Consider the following 27,970-nt stretch of genomic DNA (forward strand, 5'->3'; position numbering starts at 1 on the left):
ACATCCATTGCTTTCCTCCTCTCTAAGGTTCTCATAGTCATCATTGTCACCGACGTCCCACTGGGTGTGAGTTTTCCTTGCCCTTATGTGGGCCTACCGAGGATGTCGTAGTGGTTTGTGCAGCCCTTTGAGACACTAGTGATTTAGGGCTATATAAGTAAACATTGATGATTGATTGATCATTCTTCAGCACCAGTCGACGGGTGGTGGAGATGCCCATCTCTGCCCTTCGCAAGGGACCCTCTTTCTTCAAGGGGGACATTATCACAATTTCAGAAGGATTAAAACCAATAAAATCAGTTCCCAGTGGCCTATTTTATTTTTCAAAGTTTAAAAAAAAATTTCACCCATCATGAAATATCCCAAAAAAAGGCTTTAAAGTGCCTGATTTTCGCTATCTGTAAATCCGCCCGTCCGTTTCCCTGTGACGTCACATAGTGATGCCAATACAAACAAACAAGGCCGATAGCACAGCAAGATATAGCGACATTAGCTCGGATTCAGACTCGGATTTCAGCAACGTAAGTGATTCAACAGGTTACGCATGTAATGAAACGGATGGTTGGAGTGTGGAGGCAGAAAGCAAAAACAAAATAGAAGAGGAAACTGAAGCTATTTGGCGATCGCCTTCCAACCAACGATTGCATCTTTTGACCACTGTAGCAACTTAAATCAGTCGATTGGTAAGGGTTTGTTTGGCATTAAATGTAGGTGGAGGGAAAGGCTGGATGCAAATATAGACTTTTGCTCTTTTCCTGTGTGTAGTCTTTTACTTCTTGTCTTGCACTCCTATTTTGGTGACTTTTTCCCTTTTTTTGGTATTTTCCTGTAGCAGTTTCATGTCTTCCTTTGAGCGATATTTCCCCAACTACTTTGTTTTAGCAATCAATAATATTTCAGTTGTTTTTATCCTTATTTGTGGGAACATTGTTTATTGTCATGTCATGTTTGGATGTACATTGTCTTTGACCCACAGTAAGTCTTTGCTGTCGTCCAGCATTCTGTTTTTGTTGACTTTGTAGCCAGTTCAGTTTTAGTTTCATTCTACATAGCCTTCTATAAGCTTCAATGCCTTTTCTTAGGGGCACTCACCATTTGTTTATTTTTGCTTTTAGCACTTGACACTTTTTTTACCTGCACACTGCCTCCCGCTGTTTCCGACATCGACAAAGCAATTATCTACCGGCTGCCACCTACTGATATGGAAGAGTATTACACGGTTACTCTGCCGAGCTCTAGACAGCACCGACACTCAAAAACAACACATCATTTGCAGACTATAATTACTGCTTTGCAAAAAATATTTTTAACCCAAATATGTGATATTAGATGATATCCCAAGGCACACCAGACACCCCCGCTAACACAAACCCCGCCCACCTCAATTGACGCACGGAGGGGAGGTTGGTAGTGGGTGTGTATAATGTAGCCCGGAATAGTTAGGGATGCATGGGATTCTGGGTATTTGTTCTGTTGTGTTTTTGGTGTTACAGTGCGGATGTTCTCCCAAAATGTGGTTGTCATTCTTGTTGGGTGTGGGTTCACAGTGTGGCGCATATAAGTAAGAGTGTTAAAGTTGTTTGTATCACAACCCTCAGTCTCTTAAGCGTGTTGACAGTAGCCGCACACTACATGTGACTGGCCGGCACTCAGATCGCATGGTATGAAAGCGGACGCGAAAATATGTTCTGGTGGACGTTAAAGGCATCACCATCACGGCACGCCCTCAATATTGCTGACCGGTTGAAAATCTGAGAATATTATCCTCGGGACACTGAAATTCGTTAACCTCCCGGAAAAATCAGGGAGGGTAAGCAAGTATGCAGCTGAGCCACATCAGAGTGATCAAGGAGCCGCGGGTTGCCGACCCCTGGTCTAGTGGTTAGTAACTGATAGCTTTACTATAAACATCTCGCTGAGTGACAATGTATAGTCTGACTTTTTCCTGATTAGAAGTGCAGATGTACCACTTTTTTTGGGCCTGCTAGCCAAATCTGGCGACGTAGCAATTACCGCCGGTCCTGTTACGCTCTCAGGAACAAAAAGAATTGCATGTTTTGCATAAATACTTGCCCAATTTGTGCTCTCGACAAGAACGTCCACACAAATAATTGGAGAGGACATAAATACAAATGGCGGAGTGGTGTAAGCGCGGCTGGCAGAAGCGGTTTTGGAAGTGTTGTCGACGGAGCTAGCGCCACCTAATTGACGGTGCTTTGTCTGCGCACTTGAGGGAAGGGGGTGTTTCATGTCCCGGCAAGGTGTTTGCCTGCACCTGTGTCACTCAGTGCAGACACCCAGAAGAACACCCAACCCCCCCCCCCCCCCGCGCTCATTTGTGCCTCACGTTATCCGTCTGGAGCTTCACATTATTAAAATCATCCCTCAGCCCGCTACCAAAAGCCTCTTTGTTACCGGGCCGACTTGGCCGGGCTCTGTCAGGTCTTCACCAATTACAGTCGCAGGTACAATGGCCTATTCAAAGGATCGCAGCCCTTGACTGGCGTGGAGAGAGTGATTTGTGAATCATTATTCAAGACTCCTGCGGGGAACGCCGTACCTGAGGAATGCAAATGGCCGAGCAAATAGACGGCACGTGTGTGACAAAACTGCGGCTGCTATTATCTCAGATTGGGTTTTGTGGCCTCGCGGAAACAGCCGCCGTCGTCCTTGCTGTTAATGGCGAGGCATCGGTGCCACCGAATATCAAATGGAAAGAGTTTGAAAGATGAGGGAAATCCATTTAAATGCGCTCAGCTTCTTGGAGAAGGCTACAAGGAAATTTACCGGAAACTTTCCACCCCTTTGGAACCCTTGCTACGAGTTCAATTTCCGGAAATTTACCGGAAACTTTCAACCCCTTTGGAACCCTTGCTACGAGTTCAATTTCCGGAAATTTACCGGAAACTTTCAACCCCTTTGCAACCCTAGCTGAATTCAATTTGCAGAAATTTAGGGGGCACTTTCAAGTTCAATTTACGAAAATTTATGGGACACTTTCCACCCCTTGTAACCCTAGCTACAAGTTACATTTCCGGAAATTTACCGGAAACTTTCCACCCCTTTGCAACCATAGCTACAAGTTAAATTTCTGGAAATTTACCGAACACTTTCCACCCCTTTGCAGCCCTAGCTACAAATTCAATTTCCGGAAATTTACCGGAAACTTTCAACCCCTTTGCAACCCTAGCTGAATTCAATTTGCAGAAATTTAGGGGGCACTTTCAAGTTCAATTTACGAAAATTTATGGGACACTTCCCACCCCTTTGCAATCCTAGCTACAAGTTAAATTTCTGGAAATTTACCGGACACTTTCCACCCCTTTGCAACCCTAGCTACAAGTAAAATTTCCGGAAATTTACCAGACACTTTCCAACCCTTTGGAACCCTAGCTACAAGTTATATTTCCGGAAATTTACCGTAGACTTTTCACCCCTTTGAAATCCTAGCTACAAGTTATATTTCCGGAAATTTACCGTAAACTTTCCACCCCTTGTAACCCTAACTACAAGTTACATTTCCGGAAATTTACCGGAAACTTTCCACCCCTTTGCAACCATAGCTACAAGTTAAATTTCTGGAAATTTACCGAACACTTTCCACCCCTTTGCAACCCTAGCTACAAATTCAATTTCCGGAAATTTACCAGACACTTTCCAACCCTTTGGAACCCTAGCTACAAGTTATATTTCCGGAAATTTACCGTAGACTTTTCACCCCTTTGAAATCCTAGCTACAAGTTATATTTCCGGAAATTTACCGTAAACTTTCCACCCCTTGTAACCCTAACTACAAGTTACATTTCCGGAAATTTACCGGAAACTTTCCACCCCTTTGCAACCATAGCTACAAGTTAAATTTCTGGAAATTTACCGAACACTTTCCACCCCTTTGCAACCCTAGCTACAAATTCAATTTCCGGAAATTTACCGGAAACTTTCAACCCCTTTGCAACCCTAGCTGAATTCAATTTGCAGAAATTTAGGGGGCACTTTCAAGTTCAATTTACGAAAATTTATGGGACACTTCCCACCCCTTGTAACCTTAGCTACAAGTTATATTTCCGGGAATTTACCAAACACTTTCCACCCCTTTGCAACCCTAGCTACAAGTTAAATTTCTGGAAATTTACCGGACACTTTCCACCCCTTTGCAACCCTAGCTACAAGTAAAATTTCCGGAAATTTACCAGACACTTTCCACCCCTTTGGAACCCTAGCTACAAGTTATATTTCCGGAAATTTACCGTAGACTTTTCACCCCTTTGAAATCCTAGCTACAAGTTATATTTCCGGAAATTTACCGTAAACTTTCCACCTCTTCGCAACCCTAGCTACAAGTAAAATTTCCGGGAATTTACCGGACACTTTCCACCCCTTTGCAACCCGAGCTGCAAGTTAAATTGCTAGAAACTTACCGGACACTTTCCACCCCTTTGCAATCCTAGCTGCAAGTTACATTTCTGGAAATTTACCGGACACTTTCCACCCCTTTGGAACCTTAGCTACAAGTTATATTTCCGGAAATTTACCGAACACTTTCCACCCCTTTGCAACCCTAGCTACAAATTCAATTTCCGGAAATTTACCGGAAACTTTCAACCCCTCTGCAACCCTAGCTGAATTCAATTTGCAGAAATTTAGGGGGCACTTTCAAGTTCAATTTACGAAAATTTATGGGACACTTTCCACCCCTTGTAACCCTAACTACAAGTTACATTTCCGGAAAATTACCGGACACTTTCCACCCCTTTGCAACCATAGCTACAAGTTAAATTTCTGGAAATTTACCGAACACTTTCCACCCCTTTGCAACCCTAGCTACAAATTCAATTTCCGGGAATTTACCGGAAACTTTCAACCCCTTTGCAACCCTAGCTGAATTCAATTTGCAGAAATTTAGGGGGCACTTTCAAGTTCAATTTACGAAAATTTATGGGACACTTCCCACCCCTTGTAACCCTAACTACAAGTTATATTTCCAGGAATTTACCAAACACTTTCCACCCCTTTGCAACCATAGCTACAAGTTAAATTTCTGGAAATTTACCGGACACTTTCCACCCCTTTGCAACCCTAGCTACAAGTAAAATTTCCGGAAATTTACCAGACACTTTCCACCCCTTTGGAACTCTAGCTACAAGTTATATTTCCGGAAATTTACCGTAGACTTTTCACCCCTTTGAAATCCTAGCTACAAGTTATATTTCCGGAAATTTACCGTAAACTTCCCACCCCTTTGAAACTCTAGCTACAAGTTATATTTCCGGAAATTTACCGTAGACTTTTCACCCCTTTGAAATCCTAGCTACAAGTTATATTTCCGGAAATTTACCGTAAACTTTCCACCTCTTCGCAACCCTAGCTACAAGTAAAATTTCCGGAAATTTACCGGACACTTTCCACCCCTTTGCAACCCGAGCTGCAAGTTAAATTGCTAGAAACTTACCGGACACTTTCCACCCCTTTGCAATCCTAGCTGCAAGTTACATTTCTGGAAATTTACCGGACACTTTCCACCCCTTTGGAACCTTAGCTACAAGTTATATTTCCGGAAATTTACCGAACACTTTCCACCCCTTTGCAACCCTAACTACAAGTTACATTTCCGGAAATTTACCGGAAACTTTCCACCCCTTTGCAACCATAGCTACAAGTTAAATTTCTGGAAATTTACCGAACACTTTCCACCCCTTTGCAACCCTAGCTACAAATTCAATTTCCGGAAATTTACCGGAAACTTTCAACCCCTTTGCAACCCTAGCTGAATTCAATTTGCAGAAATTTAGGGGGCACTTTCAAGTTCAATTTACGAAAATTTATGGGACACTTCCCACCCCTTGTAACCCTAGCTACAAGTTATATTTCCGGGAATTTACCAAACACTTTCCACCCCTTTGAAACCCTAGCTACAAATTCAATTTCCGGAAATTTACCAGACACTTTCCACCCCTTGTAACCCTAACTACAAGTTACATTTCCGGAAATTTACCGGAAACTTTCCACCCCTTTGCAACCATAGCTACAAGTTAAATTTCTGGAAATTTACCGAACACTTTCCGCCCCTTTGGAACCCTTGCTACGAGTTCAATTTCCGGAAATTTACCGGAAACTTTCAACCCCTTTGCAACCCTAGCTGAATTCAATTTGCAGAAATTTAGGGGGCACTTTCAAGTTCAATTTACGAAAATTTATGGGACACTTTCCACCCCTTGTAACCCTAACTACAAGTTAGATTTCCGGAAATTTACCGGAAACTTTCCACCCCTTTGCAACCATAGCTACAAGTTAAATTTCTGGAAATTTACCGAACACTTTCCACCCCTTTGCAACCCTAGCTACAAATTCAATTTCCGGAAATTTACCGGAAACTTTCAACCCCTTTGCAACCCTAGCTGAATTCAATTTGCAGAAATTTAGGGGGCACTTTCAAGTTCAATTTACGAAAATTTATGGGACACTTCCCACCCCTTGTAACCTTAGCTACAAGTTATATTTCCGGGAATTTACCAAACACTTTCCACCCCTTTGCAACCCTAGCTACAAGTTAAATTTCTGGAAATTTACCGGACACTTTCCACCCCTTTGCAACCCTAGCTACAAGTAAAATTTCCGGAAATTTACCAGACACTTTCCACCCCTTTGGAACCCTAGCTACAAGTTATATTTCCGGAAATTTACCGTAGACTTTTCACCCCTTTGAAATCCTAGCTACAAGTTATATTTCCGGAAATTTACCGTAAACTTTCCACCCCTTTGAAACCCTAGCTACAAGTTATATTTCCGGAAATTTACCGTAAACTTTCCACCCCTTTGAAATCCTAGCTACAAGTTATATTTCCGGAAATTTACCGTAGACTTTTCACCCCTTTGAAATCCTAGCTACAAGTTATATTTCCGGAAATTTACCGTAAACTTTCCACCTCTTCGCAACCCTAGCTACAAGTAAAATTTCCGGAAATTTACCGGACACTTTCCACCCCTTTGCAACCCGAGCTGCAAGTTAAATTGCTAGAAACTTACCGGACACTTTCCACCCCTTTGCAATCCTAGCTGCAAGTTAAATTTCTGGAAAGTTACCGGACACTTTCCACCCCTTTGGAACCTTAGCTACAAGTTATGTTTCCGGAAATTTACCGAACACTTTCCACCCCTTTGCAACCCTAACTACAAGTAAAATTTCCGGAAATTTACCAGACACTTTCCACCCCTTTGCAACCATAGCTACAAGTAAAATTTCCGGAAATTTACCAGAAACTTTCCACCCCTTTGCAACCCTAGCTACAAGTAAAATTTCCGGAAATTTACCAGACACTTTCCACCCCTTTGGAACCCTAGCTACAAGTTATATTTCCGGAAGTTTACCGTAGACTTTTCACCCCTTTGAAATCCTAGCTACAAGTTATATTTCCGGAAATTTACCGTAAACTTTCCACCCCTTTGAAACCCTAGCTACAAGTTATATTTCCGGAAATTTACCGTAGACTTTTCACCCCTTTGAAATCCTAGCTACAAGTTATATTTCCGGAAATTTACCGTAAACTTTCCACCTCTTCGCAACCCTAGCTACAAGTAAAATTTCCGGAAATTTACCAGAAACTTTCCACCCCTTTGCAACCCTAGCTACAAGTAAAATTTCCGGAAATTTACCAGACACTTTCCACCCCTTTGGAACCCTAGCTACAAGTTATATTTCCGGAAATTTACCGTAGACTTTTCACCCCTTTGAAATCCTAGCTACAAGTTATATTTCCGGAAATTTACCGTAAACTTTCCACCCCTTTGAAACCCTAGCTACAAGTTATATTTCCGGAAATTTACCGTAGACTTTTCACCCCTTTGAAATCCTAGCTACAAGTTATATTTCCGGAAATTTACCGTAAACTTTCCACCTCTTCGCAACCCTAGCTACAAGTAAAATTTCCGGAAATTTACCGGACACTTTCCACCCCTTTGCAACCCGAGCTGCAAGTTAAATTGCTAGAAACTTACCGGACACTTTCCACCCCTTTGCAATCCTAGCTGCAAGTTACATTTCTGGAAATTTACCGGACACTTTCCACCCCTTTGCAATCCTAGCTGCAAGTTAAATTTCTGGAAATTTACCGGACACTTTCCACCCCTTTGGAACCTTAGCTACAAGTTATATTTCCGGATATTTACCGAACACTTTCCACCCCTTTGCAACCCTAACTACAAGTAAAATTTCCGGAAATTTACCAGGCACTTTCCACCCCTTTGCAACCCTAGCTACAAGTTAAATTTCCGGAAATTTACCAGAAACTTTCCACCCCTTTGCAACCCTAGCTACAAGTAAAATTTCCGGAAATTTACCAGACACTTTCCACCCCTTTGAAATCCTAGCTACAAGTTATATTTCCGGAAATTTACCGGAAACTTTCCACCCCTTTGAAACCCTAGCTACAAGTTATATTTCCGGAAATTTACCGTAGACTTTTCACCCCTTTGAAATCCTAGCTACAAGTTATATTTCCGGAAATTTACCGTAAACTTTCCACCTCTTCGCAACCCTAGCTACAAGTAAAATTTCCGGAAATTTACCAGAAACTTTCCACCCCTTTGCAACCCTAGCTACAAGTAAAATTTCCGGAAATTTACCGTAAACTTTCTACCTCTTCGCAACCCTAGCTACAAGTAAAATTTCCGGAAATTTACCGGGGACTTTCCACCCCTATGCAACCCGAGCTGCAAGTTAAATTGCTAGAAACTTACCGGACACTTTCCACCCCTTTGCAATTCTAGCTGCAAGTTAAATTTCTGGAAATTTACCGGACACTTTCCACCCCTTTGGAACCTTAGCTACAAGTTATATTTCCGGAAATTTACCGAACACTTTCCACCCCTTTGCAACCCTAACTACAAGTTACATTTCCGGAAATTTACCGGAAACTTTCCACCCCTTTGCAACCATAGCTACAAGTTAAATTTCTGGAAATTTACCGAACACTTTCCACCCCTTTGCAACCCTAGCTACAAATTCAATTTCCGGAAATTTACCGGAAACTTTCAACCCCTTTGCAACCCTAGCTGAATTCAATTTGCAGAAATTTAGGGGGCACTTTCAAGTTCAATTTACGAAAATTTATGGGACACTTCCCACCCCTTGTAACCCTAGCTACAAGTTATATTTCCGGGAATTTACCAAACACTTTCCACCCCTTTGAAACCCTAGCTACCAGTTACATTTCTGGAAATTTACCGGACACTTTCCACCCCTTTGCAACCCTAGCTACAAGTTATATTTCCGGAAATTTACCGTAGACTTTTCACCCCTTTGAAATCCTAGCTACAAGTTATATTTCCGGAAATTTACCGTAAACTTTCCACCCCTTTGAAACCCTAGCTACAAGTTATATATCCGGAAATTTACCGTAAACTTTCCACCCCTTTGAAACCCTAGCTACAAGTTATATTTCCGGAAATTTACCGTAGACTTTTCACCCCTTTGAAATCCTAGCTACAAGTTATATTTCCGGAAATTTACCGTAAACTTTCCACCCCTTTGAAACCCTAGCTACAAGTTATATTTCCGGAAATTTACCCTGGACTTTTCACCCCTTTGAAATCCTAGCTACAAGTTATATTTCCGGAAATTTACCGTAAACTTTCCACCTCTTCGCAACCCTAGCTACAAGTAAAATTTCCGGAAATTTACCGGACACTTTCCACCCCTTTGCAACCCGAGCTGCAAGTTATATTTCCGGGAATTTACCAAACACTTTCCACCCCTTTGCAACCCGAGCTGCAAGTTAAATTGCTAGAAACTTACCGGACACTTTCCACCCCTTTGAAACCCTAGCTACAAGTTATATTTCCGGAAATTTACCGTAGACTTTTCACCCCTTTGAAATCCTAGCTACAAGTTATATTTCCGGAAATTTACCGAACACTTTCCACCCCTTTGCAACCCGAGCTGCAAGTTAAATTTCTGGAAATTTACCGGACACTTTCCACCCCTTTGCAACCCGAGCTGCAAGTTAAATTTCTGGAAATTTACCGGACACTTTCCACCCCTTTGGAACCTTAGCTACAAGTTATATTTCCGGGAATTTACCAAACACTTTCCACCCCTTTGCAACCCGAGCTGCAAGTTAAATTGCTAGAAACTTACCGGACACTTTCCACCCCTTTGAAACCCTAGCTACAAGTTATATTTCCGGAAATTTACCGTAGACTTTTCACCCCTTTGAAATCCTAGCTACAAGTTATATTTCCGGAAATTTACCGAACACTTTCCACCCCTTTGCAACCCGAGCTGCAAGTTAAATTGCTAGAAATTTACCGGACACTTTCCACCCCTTTGCAATCCTAGCTGCAAGTTATATTTCCGGAAATTTACCGAACACTTTCCCCCCCTTTGCAACCCTAACTACAAGTAAAATTTCCGGAAATTTACCAGACACTTTCCACCCCTTTGCAACCATAGCTACAAGTTAAATTTCCGGAAATTTACCAGAAACTTTCCACCCCTTTGCAACCCTAGCTACAAGTAAAATTTCCGGAAACTTACCGGACACTTTCCACCCCTGTGCAACCCTAGATTCAAGTTAATTTTCCGGAAAATTACCGGTCACTTGCCAACCCTAGCTACAAGATATATTTCCGGAAATTTACCGGAAACTTTCCATCTCTTTGTAACCCTAGCTACAAGTTCAATTTCCGGGAATTTCCCAGACACTGTCCACCCCTCTGCAACCCTAGCTACAAGTTCAAGCAAACCTGTGCTATAATTGAGGTTGCTAACTGTTGTTGGATCGCTGGTGCTATTGAGGCGCTTCCTTCCCGTCCATGTCTTTGAGTCTTTGGGTCTTCAAACAGGAAACTTGGATTACACTTAATGACGGGGACACTTTTCCAATCACCCCAGTCTCAGACCTGTGGCAGGCCGCCGTGTGAAAATGGATTTGTGAGCGGCTGTTCTTTCAGAGCCGTCCAATCCTGGCCTTCAGAGCTGCCGGGGCTAATCTCATAATTGCCCCAACCCCCCACCCCCCCCGTCTCGCCCTTACATTGTCCCGACTAAGGCTTGCCATTAACTTGGTCTTCGCCATGTCAGGTGTCCTGCTGAACCCTAAGACAAAGACGAGGAGCACAAAGAGGTTTCAGGACAGGTGACAACTGAATAGAGTGAATACTTAAATGGGGAGCACCATATGCTGAAGTCGCCCCGTCTCTGCGTCATGGACACTTTGGACCAACATGTTGGACAACGGACAAGGTGGTTAGCACATCTGCTTCACAGCAAGAAGGTCCCGGCTAAGTCGGGAACTGGTGGGACCTGGTTCTGGTGGGACCTGGTTCTGGTGGGTTGTCTCCTCCCACAGTCCACATACTGTACGTGCATATCAGCTTGATTGGACACTGTGGATCATTTAGCCCGCGGGCCATAGTTTGGGGACCCCAGGGATGGATAAAAATGTCATTCAAAAAAACCCAAAGACTGTAAAAATGTAAAAAATCTTCTTCCACGTCTGTCCCTGACACCCACATTTCACACTCTGTGGAAACACTCCCCACCCACACTGCTTGGTGCCTCCTCTGAGCTGCTGGGACTTACATCACCATAGTAACTACTTACATGGCCATAGTAACTACTTACATCACCATAGTAACTACTTACATCACCATAGTAACTACTTACATCACCATAGTAACTACTTACATCACCATAGTAACTACTTACATCACCATAGTAACTACTTACATGACCATAGTAACTACTTACATGACCATAGTAACTACATACATCACCATAGTAACTACTTACATCACCATAGTAACTCCTTACATTACCATAGTAACTCATTACATCACCATAGTAACTCATTACATGACCATAGTAACTACTTACATGACCATAGTAACTACTTACATGACCATAGTAACTACTTACATGACCATAGTAACTACTTACATGACCATAGTAACTACTTACATGACCATAGTAACTACTTACATCACCATAGTAACTACTTACATGACCATAGTAACTACTTACATCACCATAGTAACTACTTATATCACCATAGTAACTACTTACATCACCATAGTAACTACTTACATGACCATAGTAACTACTTACATCACCATAGTAACTACTTACATCACCATAGTAACTACTTACATGACCATAGTAACTACTTACATGACCATAGTAACTACTTACATCACCATAGTAACTACTTACATCACCATAGTAACTACTTACATGACCATAGTAACTACTTACATGACCATAGTAACTACTTACATGACCATAGTAACTACTTACATGACCATAGTAACTACTTACATGACCATAGTAACTCATTACATGACCATAGTAACTCATTACATGACCATAGTAACTCATTACATGACCATAGTAACTACTTACATGACCATAGTAACTACTTACATGACCATAGTAACTACTTACATGACCATAGTAACTACTTACATGACCATAGTAACTACTTACATGACCATAGTAACTCATTACATGACCATAGTAACTAATTACATGACCATAGTAACTCATTACATGACCATAGTAACTACTTACATCACCATAGTAACTACTTACATGACCATAGTAACTACTTACATGACCATAGTAACTACTTACATGACCATAGTAACTACTTACATCACCATAGTAACTACTTACATGACCATAGTAACTACTTACATCACCATAGTAACTACTTACATGACCATAGTAACTACTTACATCACCATAGTAACTACTTACATGACCATAGTAACTACTTACATGACCATAGTAACTACTTACATGACCATAGTAACTACTTACATCACCATAGTAACTACTTACATGACCATAGTAACTACTTACATCACCATAGTAACTACTTACATCACCATAGTAACTACTTACATGACCATAGTAACTACTTACATCACCATAGTAACTACTTACATCACCATAGTAACTACTTACATCACCATAGTAACTACTTACATGACTATAGTAACTACTTACATTACCATAGTAACTACTTACATGACCATAGTAACTACTTACATGACCATAGTAACTACTTACATCACCATAGTAACTACTTACATGACCATAGTAACTACTTACATCACCATAGTAACTACTTACATGACCATAGTAACTACTTACATGACCATAGTAACTCCTTACATGACCATAGTAACTACTTACATCACCATAGTAACTACTTACATCACCATAGTAACTACTTACATCACCATAGTAACTACTTACATCACCATAGTAACTACTTACATCACCATAGTAACTACTTACATCACCATAGTAACTACTTACATGACCATAATAACTACTTACATCACCATAGTAACTACTTACATGACCATAGTAACTACTTACATGACCATAGTAACTACTTACATCACCATAGTAACTACTTACATCACCATAGTAACTACTTACATGACCATAGTAACTACTTACATGACCATAGTAACTACTTACATCACCATAGTAACTACTTACATGACCATAGTAACTACTTACATCACCATAGTAACTACTTACATGACCATAGTAACTACTTACATGACTATAGTAACTACTTACATTACCATAGTAACTACTTACATGACCATAGTAACTACTTACATGACCATAGTAACTACTTACATGACCATAGTAACTACTTACATGACCATAGTAACTACTTACATCACCATAGTAACTACTTACATCACCATAGTAACTACTTACATGACCATAGTAACTACTTACATCACCATAGTAACTACTTACATGACCATAGTAACTACTTACATGACCATAGTAACTACTTACATGACCATAGTAACTACTTACATGACCATAGTAACTACTTACATGACCATAGTAACTACTTACATGACCATAGTAACTCATTACATGACCATAGTAACTCATTACATGACCATAGTAACTCATTACATGACCATAGTAACTACTTACATGACCATAGTAACTACTTACATGACCATAGTAACTACTTACATGACCATAGTAACTACTTACATGACCATAGTAACTCATTACATGACCATAGTAACTAATTACATTACCATAGTAACTCATTACATGACCATAGTAACTACTTACATCACCATAGTAACTACTTACATGACCATAGTAACTACTTACATGACCATAGTGACTACTTACATGACCATAGTAACTACTTACATCACCATAGTAACTACTTACATGACCATAGTAACTACTTACATCACCATAGTAACTGCTTACATGACCATAGTAACTACTTACATCACCATAGTAACTACTTACATGACCATAGTAACTACTTACATCACCATAGTAACTACTTACATGACCATAGTAACTACTTACATCACCATAGTAACTACTTACATGACCATAGTAACTACTTACATCACCATAGTAACTACTTACATGACCATAGTAACTACTTACATCACCATAGTAACTACTTACATCACCATAGTAACTACTTACATCACCATAGTAACTACTTACATCACCATAGTAACTACTTACATGACCATAGTAACTACTTACATCACCATAGTAACTACTTACATGACCATAGTAACTACTTACATCACCATAGTAACTACTTACATGACCATAGTAACTACTTACATCACCATAGTAACTACTTACATCACCATAGTAACTACTTACATGACCATAGTAACTACTTACATCACCATAGTAACTACTTACATCACCATAGTAACTACTTACATCACCATAGTAACTACTTACATCACCATAGTAACTACTTACATGACTATAGTAACTACTTACATTACCATAGTAACTACTTACATGACCATAGTAACTACTTACATGACCATAGTAACTACTTACATCACCATAGTAACTACTTACATGACCATAGTAACTACTTACATCACCATAGTAACTACTTACATGACCATAGTAACTACTTACATGACCATAGTAACTACTTACATGACCATAGTAACTCCTTACATGACCATAGTAACTACTTACATCACCATAGTAACTACTTACATCACCATAGTAACTACTTACATCACCATAGTAACTACTTACATCACCATAGTAACTACTTACATCACCATAGTAACTACTTACATGACCATAGTAACTACTGACATCACCATAGTAACTACTTACATGACCATAGTAACTACTTACATGACTATAGTAACTACTTACATGACCATAGTAACTACTTACATCACCATAGTAACTACTTACATGACCATAGTAACTACTTACATCACCATAGTAACTACTTACATCACCATAGTAACTACTTACATCACCATAGTAACTACTTACATGACCATAGTAACTACTTACATCACCATAGTAACTACTTACATCACCATAGTAACTACTTACATCACCATAGTAACTACTTACATGACTATAGTAACTACTTACATGACCATAGTAACTACTTACATCACCATAGTAACTACTTACATGACCATAGTAACTACTTACGTGACCATAGTAACTACTTACATGACCATAGTAACTACTTACATCACCATAGTAACTACTTACATGACCATAGTAACTACTTACATGACCATAGTAACTACTTACATCACCATAGTAACTACTTACATGACCATAGTAACTACTTACATCACCATAGTAACTACTTACATGACCATAGTAACTACTTACATGACTATAGTAACTACTTACATTACCATAGTAACTACTTACATGACCATAGTAACTACTTACATGACCATAGTAACTACTTACATGACCATAGTAACTACTTACATGACCATAGTAACTACTTACATCACCATAGTAACTACTTACATGACCATAGTAACTACTTACATGACCATAGTAACTACTTACATCACCATAGTAACTACTTATATGACCATAGTAACTACTTACATCACCATAGTAACTACTTACATGATCATAGTAACTACTTACATGACCATAGTAACTACTTACATGACCATAGTAACTACTTACATCACCATAGTAACTACTTACATGACCATAGTAACTACTTACATCACCATAGTAACTACTTACATGACCATAGTAACTACTTACATCACCATAGTAACTACTTACATCACCATAGTAACTACTTACATCACCATAGTAACTACTTACATCACCATAGTAACTACTTACATCACCATAGTAACTACTTACATGACCATAGTAACTCATTACATGACCATAGTAACTCATTACATGACCATAGTAACTCATTACATGACCATAGTAACTACTTACATCACCATAGTAACTACTTACATGACCATAGTAACTACTTACATGACCATAGTAACTACTTACATGACCATAGTAACTACTTACATGACCATAGTAACTACTTACATCACCATAGTAACTACTTACATGACCATAGTAACTACTTACATCACCATAGTAACTACTTACATCACCATAGTAACTACTTACATCACCATAGTAACTACTTACATCACCATAGTAACTACTTACATCACCATAGTAACTACTTACATCACCATAGTAACTACTTACATGACCATAGTAACTACTTACATGACCATAGTAACTCATTACATGACCATAGTAACTAATTACATGACCATAGTAACTAATTACATGACCATAGTAACTACTTACATCACCATAGTAACTACTTACATGACCATAGTAACTAATTACATGACCATGGTAACTAATTACATCACCATAGTAACTACTTACATGACCATAGTAACTACTTACATCACCATAGTAACTACTTACATCACCATAGTAACTACTTACATCACCATAGTAACTACTTACATCACCATAGTAACTACTTACATCACCATAGTAACTACTTACATCACCATAGTAACTACTTACATGACCATAGTAACTACTTACATGACCATAGTAACTCATTACATGACCATAGTAACTAATTACATGACCATAGTAACTCATTACATGACCATAGTAACTACTTACATCACCATAGTAACTACTTACATGACCATAGTAACTACTTACATGACCATAGTAACTACTTACATGACCATAGTAACTACTTACATGACCATAGTAACTACTTACATCACCATAGTAACTACTTACATGACCATAGTAACTCATTACATGACCATAGTAACTCATTACATGACCATAGTAACTAATTACATCACCATAGTAACTACTTACATGACCATAGTAACTACTTACATGACCATAGTAACTACTTACATCACCATAGTAACTACTTACATGACCATAGTAACTCATTACATGACCATAGTAACTACTTACATCACCATAGTAACTACTTACATGACCATAGTAACTCATTACATGACCATAGTAACTCATTACATGACCATAGTAACTACTTACATCACCATAGTAACTACTTACATGACCATAGTAACTACTTACATGACCATAGTAACTACTTACATCACCATAGTAACTACTTACATGACCATAGTAACTCATTACATGACCATAGTAACTCATTACATGACCATAGTAACTACTTACATGACCATAGTAACTACTTACATGACCAGAGTAACTCATTACATGACCATAGTAACTACTTACATCACCATAGTAACTCATTACATGACCATAGTAACTACTTACATGACCATAGTAACTCATTACATTACCTTAGTAACTCATTAGATGAGCATAGTAACTCATTAGATGAACATAGTAACAAATTACATTACCTTAGTAACTAATTAGATGATCAATCAATCAATCAATGTTTGCTTATATAGCCCTAAATCACTAGTGTCTCAAAGGGCTGCACAAACCACAACACAAACCACTACGACATCCTCGGTAGGCCCACATAAGGGCAAGGAAAACTCACACCCAGTGGGACGTCGGTGTCAAACTCAAATACAGAGTGGGACAAAATGTAAAACTGAACAAAGCCGTGGGGCGAGGTTGAACAAATGAACCTTTTAATAGGGACCCAAACAAGTTTTGCATTGAATATTGACCAAGCAAGGCTTATATAACTTTATAGTGACATGCAAAATCCAGTTTAAAATAATAATAATAAAAAAATATCAATGGCATATCAAATAAAATAAAAACACAAATATAATGCCTTTTTTCGGCGGCGAGTTTGAGTTGGGGCGGGGTTTGGTGGTAGCGGGGGTGTATATTGTAGCGTCCCGGAACAGTTAGTGATGCAAGGAGTTCTGGGTATTTGTCCGGTTGTGTTACGGTGCGGATGTGCTGCCGAAACGTGTTTGTCATTCTTGTTTGCTGTGGGTTCACAGTGTGGCGCATATTTGTAACAGTGTTAAACTTGTTTATACGGCCACCCTCAGTGTGACCTGTATGGCTGTTGACCAAGTATGCCTTGCATACACTTGTGTGTGTGTATGAGCCGCATATATTATGTGAGTGGGCCGGCACGCTGTTTGTATGGAAGAAAAGCAGACGTGGCGACATGTAGGGACAGCAAAAGCAGTGCTTTTACGGCCCGCACCCAATATTATTGTCCGGGTGGAAATTCGGGCGGGGCACTGAAATTTGGGAGTCTCCCGGGTAAATTGGGAGGGTTGATGAGTATGAGTATTAGCGGTGAATGTGGTGTTACAGCGGCGGGCCAGCTCTAATGTTAATTTGATATTGCCTCAAGGGCCAAATTAAATTACACGGCGGGCCAAATTTGGCCCTCGGGGCAGAGTTTGATACCCATGCACTAAAACATTAGTAACACAATAAACAGATAAGGCATTTTCCAGTATGATCCTAGTAAATTTTTCTAATAACATCTGAATCACTCCCACTGTATAGGCCTTTTTTTTTCTTTTTCTAGTCCTTCACTCTCACTTTCCTCATCCACGAATATTTCAATAACAATAACAGTGCAATACGTTTTCATAACATGGTCACTACTGCCTACTTTGTCTTGTTATATTCTTATTTTACTGTTATATTTTTATTCCCATTTTTGTTTTTTAGTTGTTATTCTTATTTTAATATTTATCTATTTTGTTTCCATTTAAACCCCCATTATTTACGTTTTACTTTTATTTAAATTGATCTCAACTATGTACACTGCTGCTGGAATTTTAATTTTCCTGAAGGAATCAATAAAGTACTATCTATCTATCTATTTCATCCTCGCTCAAATTAATGGGGAAATGGTCGCTTTCTCGGTCCGAATCGCTCTGGCTGCTGGTGGCCATGATTGTAAACAATGTTCAGATGTGAGGAGCTCCACAACCCGTGATGTCACGTGCACATTGTCTGCTACTTCCGGTACAGGCAAGGCTTTTTTATTAGCAACCAAAAGTTGTGAACTTTATCCTCGATGTTCTCTACTAAATCCTTTCAGCAAAAATATGGCGAAATGATGAAGTATGACACATAGCATGGACCTGCTATCCCCGTTTAAATAGGAAAATCAAATTTCAGTAGTCCTTTAAAGTCAGTGTTTGGTCACCGGAGCGCCGGTTCTTAGTTGATTTTCATGCGATTGTTGCATAATGGCTTCCTTGTTTGTTTTGAGCGGCCTGGTGGGAATAAAGACGTGGGTGGACACTCAGCAGCCGGCAGCGTTTAGTCATCCCCTTCAGTGGCTGTCAGGAGAGCGCCAAGAAAAGAAAAAAAAAAAAAGTGAAGAGGAAGTTGAGCACAAGACTCGGAGGTTCATTAGCATTCAGTCTCAGCACATTTTATTATCAGGCGTGTCCTCCATGCACTCCTTTAATTGCATGTGCTGATAGAATAATAAATGGCAGAGTAATTAGCATTATAAAGCAAAGGATCCCTCTTCTTACTGAGCAACTCAGTCAAAGGGTTTTCCTCTAAATTAAGTTTTTAACTGTCATCTGTCATCTGTAGGTATAATTATAACTTGGGCCTTTTGCTTTTATTGTTCTGCTGTGAAAACCTCTATGGAGAGACAAATTATGACAGCGGAGTCTTTTTTTTTTCTTTTTTTTTTTCCCCTCCTCCCAGAATGCCTAAAAAAAAACCCCGCTAAATGAGTCTACAAGCTGCTAATTAATCAAGGAAAGCACTGGAGAGTTGGATGTGTGAATGCAAGTGACCCATCTTATTCACCTAATGCAGGGGTGTCCAAACTTTTTCCACCGAGGGCCGCACACTGAAAAATCAAAGCAAGCGGGGGCCTTTTTTATATTTATTATTTTAAAAACCAATACAATTTATGTATAAAAAATATTACACTTAGGCCTCCACTCAGTTATGATCCCGAGGACCCCAAATGGTTTTGGTCCAAAAAATATATAAAATGTGTCATTATTCAGTATTATTATTTTCATTATTATTCAAGTTTTAAATCTCTAGATCAGGGGAGTCAAACTCAAATACAGAGTGGGCCAAAATTTTAAACTGAACAAAGCCGCGGGCCAAGGTTGAACAAATCAACCTTTTAATAGGGACACAAACAAGTTTACATTGAATATTATTAGTGATTCCCAAAGCCCAAAAAAAGTCTGCGGGCTATAGAGCGTTTTCATTTCGGGCTCCAGTACTCTGGAATGCCCTCCCGGTAACAGTTCGAGATGCCACCTCAGTAGAAGCATTTAAGTCTCACCTTAAAACTCATTTGTATACTCCAGCCTTTAAATAGACTCCCTTTTTAGACCAGTTGATCTGCCGTTTCTTTTCTTTTTCTTCTATGTCCCACTCTCCCTTGTGGAGGGGGTCCGGTCCGATCCGGTGGCCATGTACTGCTCGCCCGTGTATCGGCTGGGGACATCTCTGCGCTGCTGATCCGCCTCCGCTTGGGATGGTTTCCTGCTGGCTCCGCTGTGAACGGGACTCTCGCTGCTGTGTTGGATCTGCTTTGGACTGGACTCTCGCGACTGTGTTGGATCCATTGTGGATTGAACTTTCACAGTATCATGTTAGACCCGCTCGACATCCATTGCTTTCCTCCTCTCCAAGGTTCTCATAGTCATTATTGTCACCGACGTCCCACTGGGTGTGAGTTTTCCTTGCCCTTATGTGGGCCTACCGAGGATGTCGTAGTGGTTTGTGCAGCCCTTTGAGACACTAGTGATTTAGGGCTATATAAGTAAACATTGATTGATTGATTGATATTGAACGAGCAAGGCTTATATAACTTTATAGTGACATGCAAAATCGATTTTCAAATATTGTAGCATCCCGGAAGAATTAGTGCTGCAAGGGGTTCTGGGTATTTGTTCTGTTGTGTTTATGTTGGGTTACGGTGCGGATGTTCTCCCTAAATGTGGTTGTCATTCTTGTTTGGGGTGGGTTCACAGTGTGGCGCATATTTGTAACAGTGTTAAAGTTGTTTATACGGCCACCCTCAGTGTGACCAGTATGGCGGTTGACCAAGTATGCCTTTCATTCACTTGTTTGTGTGTAAAGTCCGCATATAGTATGTGACTGGGCCGACACAATGTTTGTATGGAGAAAAAGCGGACGGGACGACAGTTTGTAGAGGACCTTGAATGCAGTGCCTTTATTTGTTCTGTTGTGTTTATGTTGGGTTACGGTGTGGATGTTCTCCCTAAATGTGGTTGTCATTCTTGTTTGGGGTGGGTTCTCAGTGTGGCACATATTTGTAACAGTGTTAAAGTTGTTTACACGGCCACCCTCAGTGTGACCAGTATGGCGGTTGACCAAGTATGCATTGCATTCACTTGTTTGTGTGTAAAGTCCGCATATAGTATGTGACTGGGCCGACACAATGTTTGTATGGAGAAAAAGCGGACGGGACGACAGTTTGTAGAGGACCTTGAATGCAGTGCCTTTAAGGCACGTCCCCAATGATGTTGTTTGGGTGGAAATCGAGAGAAATTCGGGAGAATGGTTGCCCCGGGTGATTTTCGGCAAGGGTACTGAAATTCGGGAATCTCCCAGGAAAATCGGGAGGGTTGGTAAGTATGAGTATTAGCGGTGAATGCTGTGTTATAATACCGGCGGGCCAGCTCTAATGTTAATTTGATATTGCCTCAAGGGCCAAATTAAATTACACGGTGGGCCAAATTTGGCCCGCGGGCCAGAGTTTGACAGCCATGCTCTAGATCAACATTAGGAAAAAAAATTGAAAAAACAAAAATGCAATATTTTCACCTAATAACTTTTTAGGTGGAATATTTGAGATTATATCATAATTGGAGCCTTAATTTTGGATTTTGATTTATTATAATTTTTTTAGCTATGACACTTAAAAAAATCACACATAAATTATAAAGTTTTTTAATGTTTACGTTTAGCACAATAATCTCAAGATCAACCTCAGATAGATCCGTCAAGTTTAAGTTTTATTGTTGTTTATGTATTGTTTTTTTGTTTTAGGCCCTTCTTTAAAAAATCAGCTTAGTTTTTATATGGCAGAACACAAAACATGCAACATTTTCCCCAAAAAATATCTCAAAGTGTAATATTTAATGTGATGTAATTGAAGCCTTGAATAAGTCAATAATTCAAAATGACATTGATTTTGATTCATTATTATGTTTTAAAGAAAGAAACAGCCTGCATGGCAGCTTTGTGTTATTAAAGCATTGCAACATTTTCTTTTTACATTTCACATGTTTGCGCTTTTATATCACTTTTTATGTTTTTTTATTTTTTTCAATTGTATTTTAAAATTTTTAAAATGTGCTGTGGGGTCGTTAAAAAATGACCCCCGGGCCGCACTTTGGACACCCCTGACCCAATGCAGGGGTCGGCAACCCACGGCTCTTTAGCGCCGCCCTAGTGGCCCTCTGGAGCTTTTTCAGAAATATATGAAAAATGGAAATGATGAGGGGAAAAAACATATTTTTTTGGTTTTAATTTGGTTTCTGTCGGAGGACAAACATGACACAAACCTCCCTAATTGTTCTAAAGCACACTGTTTATATTAAACATGCTTCACTGATTCCAGTATTTGGCGAGCGCTGTTTTGTCCGACTACTTTTGGCGGTCTTTGAACTCACCCTAGTTTGTCTACATCAGGGGTCACCAACGTGGTGCCCGCGGGCACCAGGTCGCCCGTAAGGACCAGATGAGTTGCCCGCTGGCCTGTTCTAAAAATAGCTCAAATAGCAGCACTTACCAGTGAGCTGCCTCTATTTTTTAAATTGTATTTATTTACTAGCAAGCTGGTCTTGCTTTGCTCGACATTTTTAATTCTAAGAGAGACAAAACTCAAATAGAATTGGAAAATCCAAGAAAATATTTTAAAGACTTGGTCTTCACTTGTTTAAATAAATTCATTTATTTTTTTACTTTCAGAAAGACAATTTTAGAGAAAAAAAATCAACCTGGAAAATTATTTTAGGATTTTTAAACACATATACCTTTTTACCTTTTAAATTCCTTCCTCTTCTTTCCTGACAATTTAAATCAATGTTAAAGTAAATATTTTTTTTTTCTATTGTAAAGTATAATAAATACATTTTAATTTAATTCTTCATGTTAGCTTTTGTTTTTTCGATGAAGAATATTTGTGAAATATTTCTTCGAACTTATTATGATTAAAATCCCCCCAAAAATATTCTGGCAAATCTAGAAAATCTGTAGAATCAAATTTAAATCTTATTTCAAAGTGTTGAATTTATTTTAACATTTTTGTTCTGGAAAATCTAGAAGAAATAATGATTTGTCTTTGTTAGAAATATAGCTTGGTCCAATTTGTTATATATTCTAACAAAGTGCAGATTGGATTTTAACCTATTTAAAACATGTCATCAAAATTTTCTAAAATTAATCTTCATCAGGAAAAATTACCAAAGATGTTCCACAGTAGGTATGGTGTTCTTGGGATGCAACTCAGTATTCTTCTTCCTCCAAACACCACGAGTTGAGTTTATACCAAAATTGATACATGGATGATACAGCAGAGGATTGGGAGAACGTCATGTGGTCAGATGAAACCAAAATAGAACTTTTTGGTACAAACTCATCTGGTCGTGTTTGGAGGAAGAAGAATACTGAGTTGCATCCCAAGAACACCACACCTACTGTGAAGCATGGGGGTGGAAACATCATGCTTTGGGGCTGTTTTTCTGCTAAGAGGACAGGACGATTGATCCGTGTTAAGGAAAGAATTCTTTCCTTAACACGGATCAATCGTCCGTGTTAAGGAAAGAATTCTTTCCTTAACACGGATCAATCGTCCTGTCCTCTTAGCAGAAAAACAGCCCCAAAGCATGATGTTTCCACCCCCATGCTTCACAGTAGGTGTGGTGTTCTTGGGATGCAACTCAGTATTCTTCTTCCTCCAAACACGACCAGATGAGTTTGTACCAAAAAGTTCTATTTTGGTTTCATCTGACCACATGACGTTCTCCCATGTATCGTGAGATTTGGAGCCAAAACCTCCTTCCATTAGTGAGAGCTTTGAATGGTTGACCAAATACTTATTTTCCACCATAATTTACAAATAAATTCTTTAAAATTCCTACATTGTGAATTCCTGGATTTTTTTTCACATTCTGTCTCTCACAGTTGAAGTGTACCTATGATGAAAATTACAGACCTCTGTCATCATTTGAAGTGGGAGAACTTGCACAATCGCTGGCTGACTAAATACTTTTTTGCTCCACTGTGTATATATATATATATATATATATAGTTATAATATATATATATATATATATATATATATATATATATATATATATATATATATATATACACATACACATATATACATATATATGTGTATGTCTCTCTCTCTCCCTCCCTCCCCCGGCACCGCTGTAAACAGTCCAGGCCGGGGAGACGAGTGGTCTTCCGAGGCACTCCGCCGAAGGACCGAGCAACAATACAAAACTGAACTGTGGCACACTGGACCCCAGCACTGATACTCTGACAGAGAGTCGCTGGGCAAATCAAACGTGTAACACGTTAGTCGTGATGTTAGCCCGTTTGGGGCTAAGTGTGCTACCGTAACTGACAACTCCACCCCCTCCCGTTGGCTCCAGACAGAGACGATTTTGGGTATTTGGGTCCAAAATGGCTCTTTCAACGTTCTGGGTTGCCTACCTCTGCGTTAGTGGAAAAGCGGCAAATGAGTGGAAAATGACAGAAACGTTGCCATGGAGACGAGGGTTTTCTTACGAGCCTGACTGCAGTCACACCGCGACACCTGTCCGTCAGTAATAACAGTCCCCGATAACCTGGACCAATTCAAACGTTTGTTTTTTTTTTATTATTGTTTAACTCACATTGCTTCAAATTACTTAATTCTCGTTTTGTTCATTTATATTTTGATTATATTTTGTGTTGAAAATAAAAATAGACATTTAAAAATCTATATTTTTTTATCTTTTCTTGCAGGCAAGCCTCACAAAGACTCCAGTGGCCCCCAGGTAAATTGAGTTTGAGACCCCTGATGGAGATGTTTACTTTACAAAAGAGAAGTGTAGAATACTTCTCTTGTTGCCTTTTTTTTTATTTGACTTTATTAAATGTATTTATATTAACATTTTGTGCAGCCGGGCCGGAGCAGGAGGGGATAGAAAAGGAAAAAATTATGGGGACAAGAGGGGGATAAGACAGAGAGACAAAAACAAACAACAATAGGGGTATCCATCCACCTTCTCCTGCTTATCCGAGGTGGGGTCGCGGGGGCAGCAGCTTAAGCAGGGAAGCCCAGACTTCCCTCTCCCCAGCCACTTCGTCTAGCTCTTCCCGGGGGATCCTGAGGCGTTCCCAGACCAGCCAGGAGACATAGTCTTCCCAACGTGTCCTGGGTCTTCCAAGTGTTCTCCTACCGGTCGTACGTGCCCTAGGGAGGCGTTCAGGTGGCATCCTGACCAGATGCCCGAACCACCTTATCTGGAGGAGCAGCGGCTTTACTTTGAGTTCCTCTCGAATCGCAGAGCTTCTCACCCGATCTCTAAGGGAGAGACCCACCACACGGCGGAGGAAACTCATTTACCCGTGATCTTGTCTTTTCGGTCATAACCCAAAGCTCATGACCATAGGTGAGGATGGGAACGTAGATGGACCGGTAAATTGAGAGATTTGCCTTCCGGCTCAGCTCTTTTTTCACCACAACGGATCGATACGCCGTCCGCATTACTGAAGACGCCGCACTGATCCGCCTGTCAATCTCACGATCCACTCTTCCCAACAACAATAAGTGAAGTGAATTATATTTATATAGCGCTTTTCTCTAGTGACTAAGAGCGCTTTTACATAGTGAAAGCCAATATCTAAGTTACCGTATTTCCTTGAATTGCTGCCGGGGCGCTAATTAATTCAAAACCTCTTCTCACTCCGGCGTTTACCAAAGGCATGCGGTAAATTTAGGCCTGCACTTATAAATTTGAGTGTGATGTAAGGATACCATCATGAAAAGCACATTTAATAAAAAAAAACGTTATTATGGTCTTACCTTTACTTATAAATGAAGTCCATGCGCAGCTCCTTCTGATCAAAAGCATCGATAACTTGTTTATAGAAGTCTTCCTTATCTTTCTTCAGTTTTAAAAGTCTCTCTGTCTCGATGGAGATCTTCCTTTATTACCTCCTGCTTCGATTGAAAGTCCAGTTTAGAAAACTGTTTGATTTTAGATATGTAATCCTCCATGTTAAAAGTGCAAGCGAGAGGAAGAAATAAACGATTGCTGCTTGTTGTCACTTCTTCTGCAGCCGAGTAGTCGCAAGAAGGATCACTAGCGCCCTCTACCACCAGGAGGCGGGAGTCATTTAATGACTCATATTTGACACACGCAGCTACGGTATATTAATAAAACATAGCTGCTTACTGTTCTTTTTAGCATATTTAATAGCTTGGACCTTAAATCCTACTGAATATTTCTTAATCTTCTTCCCTTTATGCGATTTCAAATTATTAAAATCAGCCTCCTCCATTTCGAAAATGATGACAGGTGAAGTGTCACTCGTGACGTGACGAGTTTGACCCGGCGGAAATTCTAGGCAGCTGTATACTATATACCCGGCGGCAATTCAAGGAAATATGGTACATTTAAAGCAGTGTGAGTGGCACTGGGAGCTGGTGGGCAAAGTGTCTTGCCCAAGGACACAATGGCAGTGACCAGGTTTGTGAAAGCGGGGATCGAACCTGGAACCCTCTACCAACCGAGCTATGCCGCCCCCAATAACAACAACAACAACAATGGAGATCATCAAGTACTTCTTCCCTGTTGGACCTGGTGAGGCCCGTGCACGGACCACGCGGGTAAGGGCCCCGCACCCTCGTCCCCTTGTCACCCCCCACAGATTATGAGGGCGCGTGCACACACCAGTGCGGCGCGTTCCGCCCTGCTGGCGTCCGCGCTGATATCAACTTTGTCATGGTTGTGCTTGAGACGGTCATTACAGGCCCGGGATAACTTCAATTACTGGTGAGCTGCTGAGCAGTGAAAGTGGGGGCCACATTGATTGAGGAGGCCAACAATTGATTTTGCCCATTACGTCCATGAGAATGTTTCCATCCCGTGCAGATCTGCCTGCCCTCCTCCTGCCGCCGGAGATAAGGAGCCGGCGCATTGTGGCTGCCTAATCTGTGTGACGGAGGATGTCTGTGCCAAAATTGATGTCGCTTTTCATTCCAGTGTTCGGGGGCCTCCTCCTCCCCGTGTGTGTGTCGGTGTCGCCGGCGCGGCCAGCTGAGAGCTTTGTGCTACAGGATCCCAGCGGCAGCGTCGATGGAGATGCTGCTTTTGCAGCCTGCGTTAGGAAAAACAGCACAATTTAAGGTGCGTTCCTCAGTGGCCTAGTGCAGTATTTTTCAACCTTTTTTGAGCCCAGGAACATTTCTCAAATGCGGAGGCAAACCGCCAGCAGAAATCATTAAAAAACAAAACTCGGTTGACAGTAAAAAATCGTTCTTGCATGTCAGGTTCCAACACAGAACAATCTATTAAACGAGACAAGAAGCAAGGAATCAGACAGAGACAATTTTGCCAATGAGGAGAAACAATTGGGGCTGCACACTCAGTTACAGTCTCAACCTTTTTTCAACACTAATCACAC

At 40.1% G+C, this 27,970-nt stretch overlaps 1 long non-coding RNA gene across 1 annotated transcript in view; it reads left to right on the top strand.

The window, feature by feature from the left end:
• The window catches only part of LOC133537802 (uncharacterized), a 190,622-nt gene that overhangs the window by 120,996 nt on the left and 41,656 nt on the right, over positions 1-27,970 (top strand). The window contains exons 6-7 of the long non-coding RNA XR_009802845.1: positions 25,304-25,335; positions 27,550-27,693. This is a non-coding gene — a long non-coding RNA (uncharacterized LOC133537802). The remainder of the gene's footprint in view (positions 1-25,303; positions 25,336-27,549; positions 27,694-27,970) is intronic.

This window comes from Nerophis ophidion, linkage group LG19 (genome assembly GCF_033978795.1).
Source record: "Nerophis ophidion isolate RoL-2023_Sa linkage group LG19, RoL_Noph_v1.0, whole genome shotgun sequence".
Classification (NCBI taxonomy): domain Eukaryota; kingdom Metazoa; phylum Chordata; class Actinopteri; order Syngnathiformes; family Syngnathidae; genus Nerophis; species Nerophis ophidion.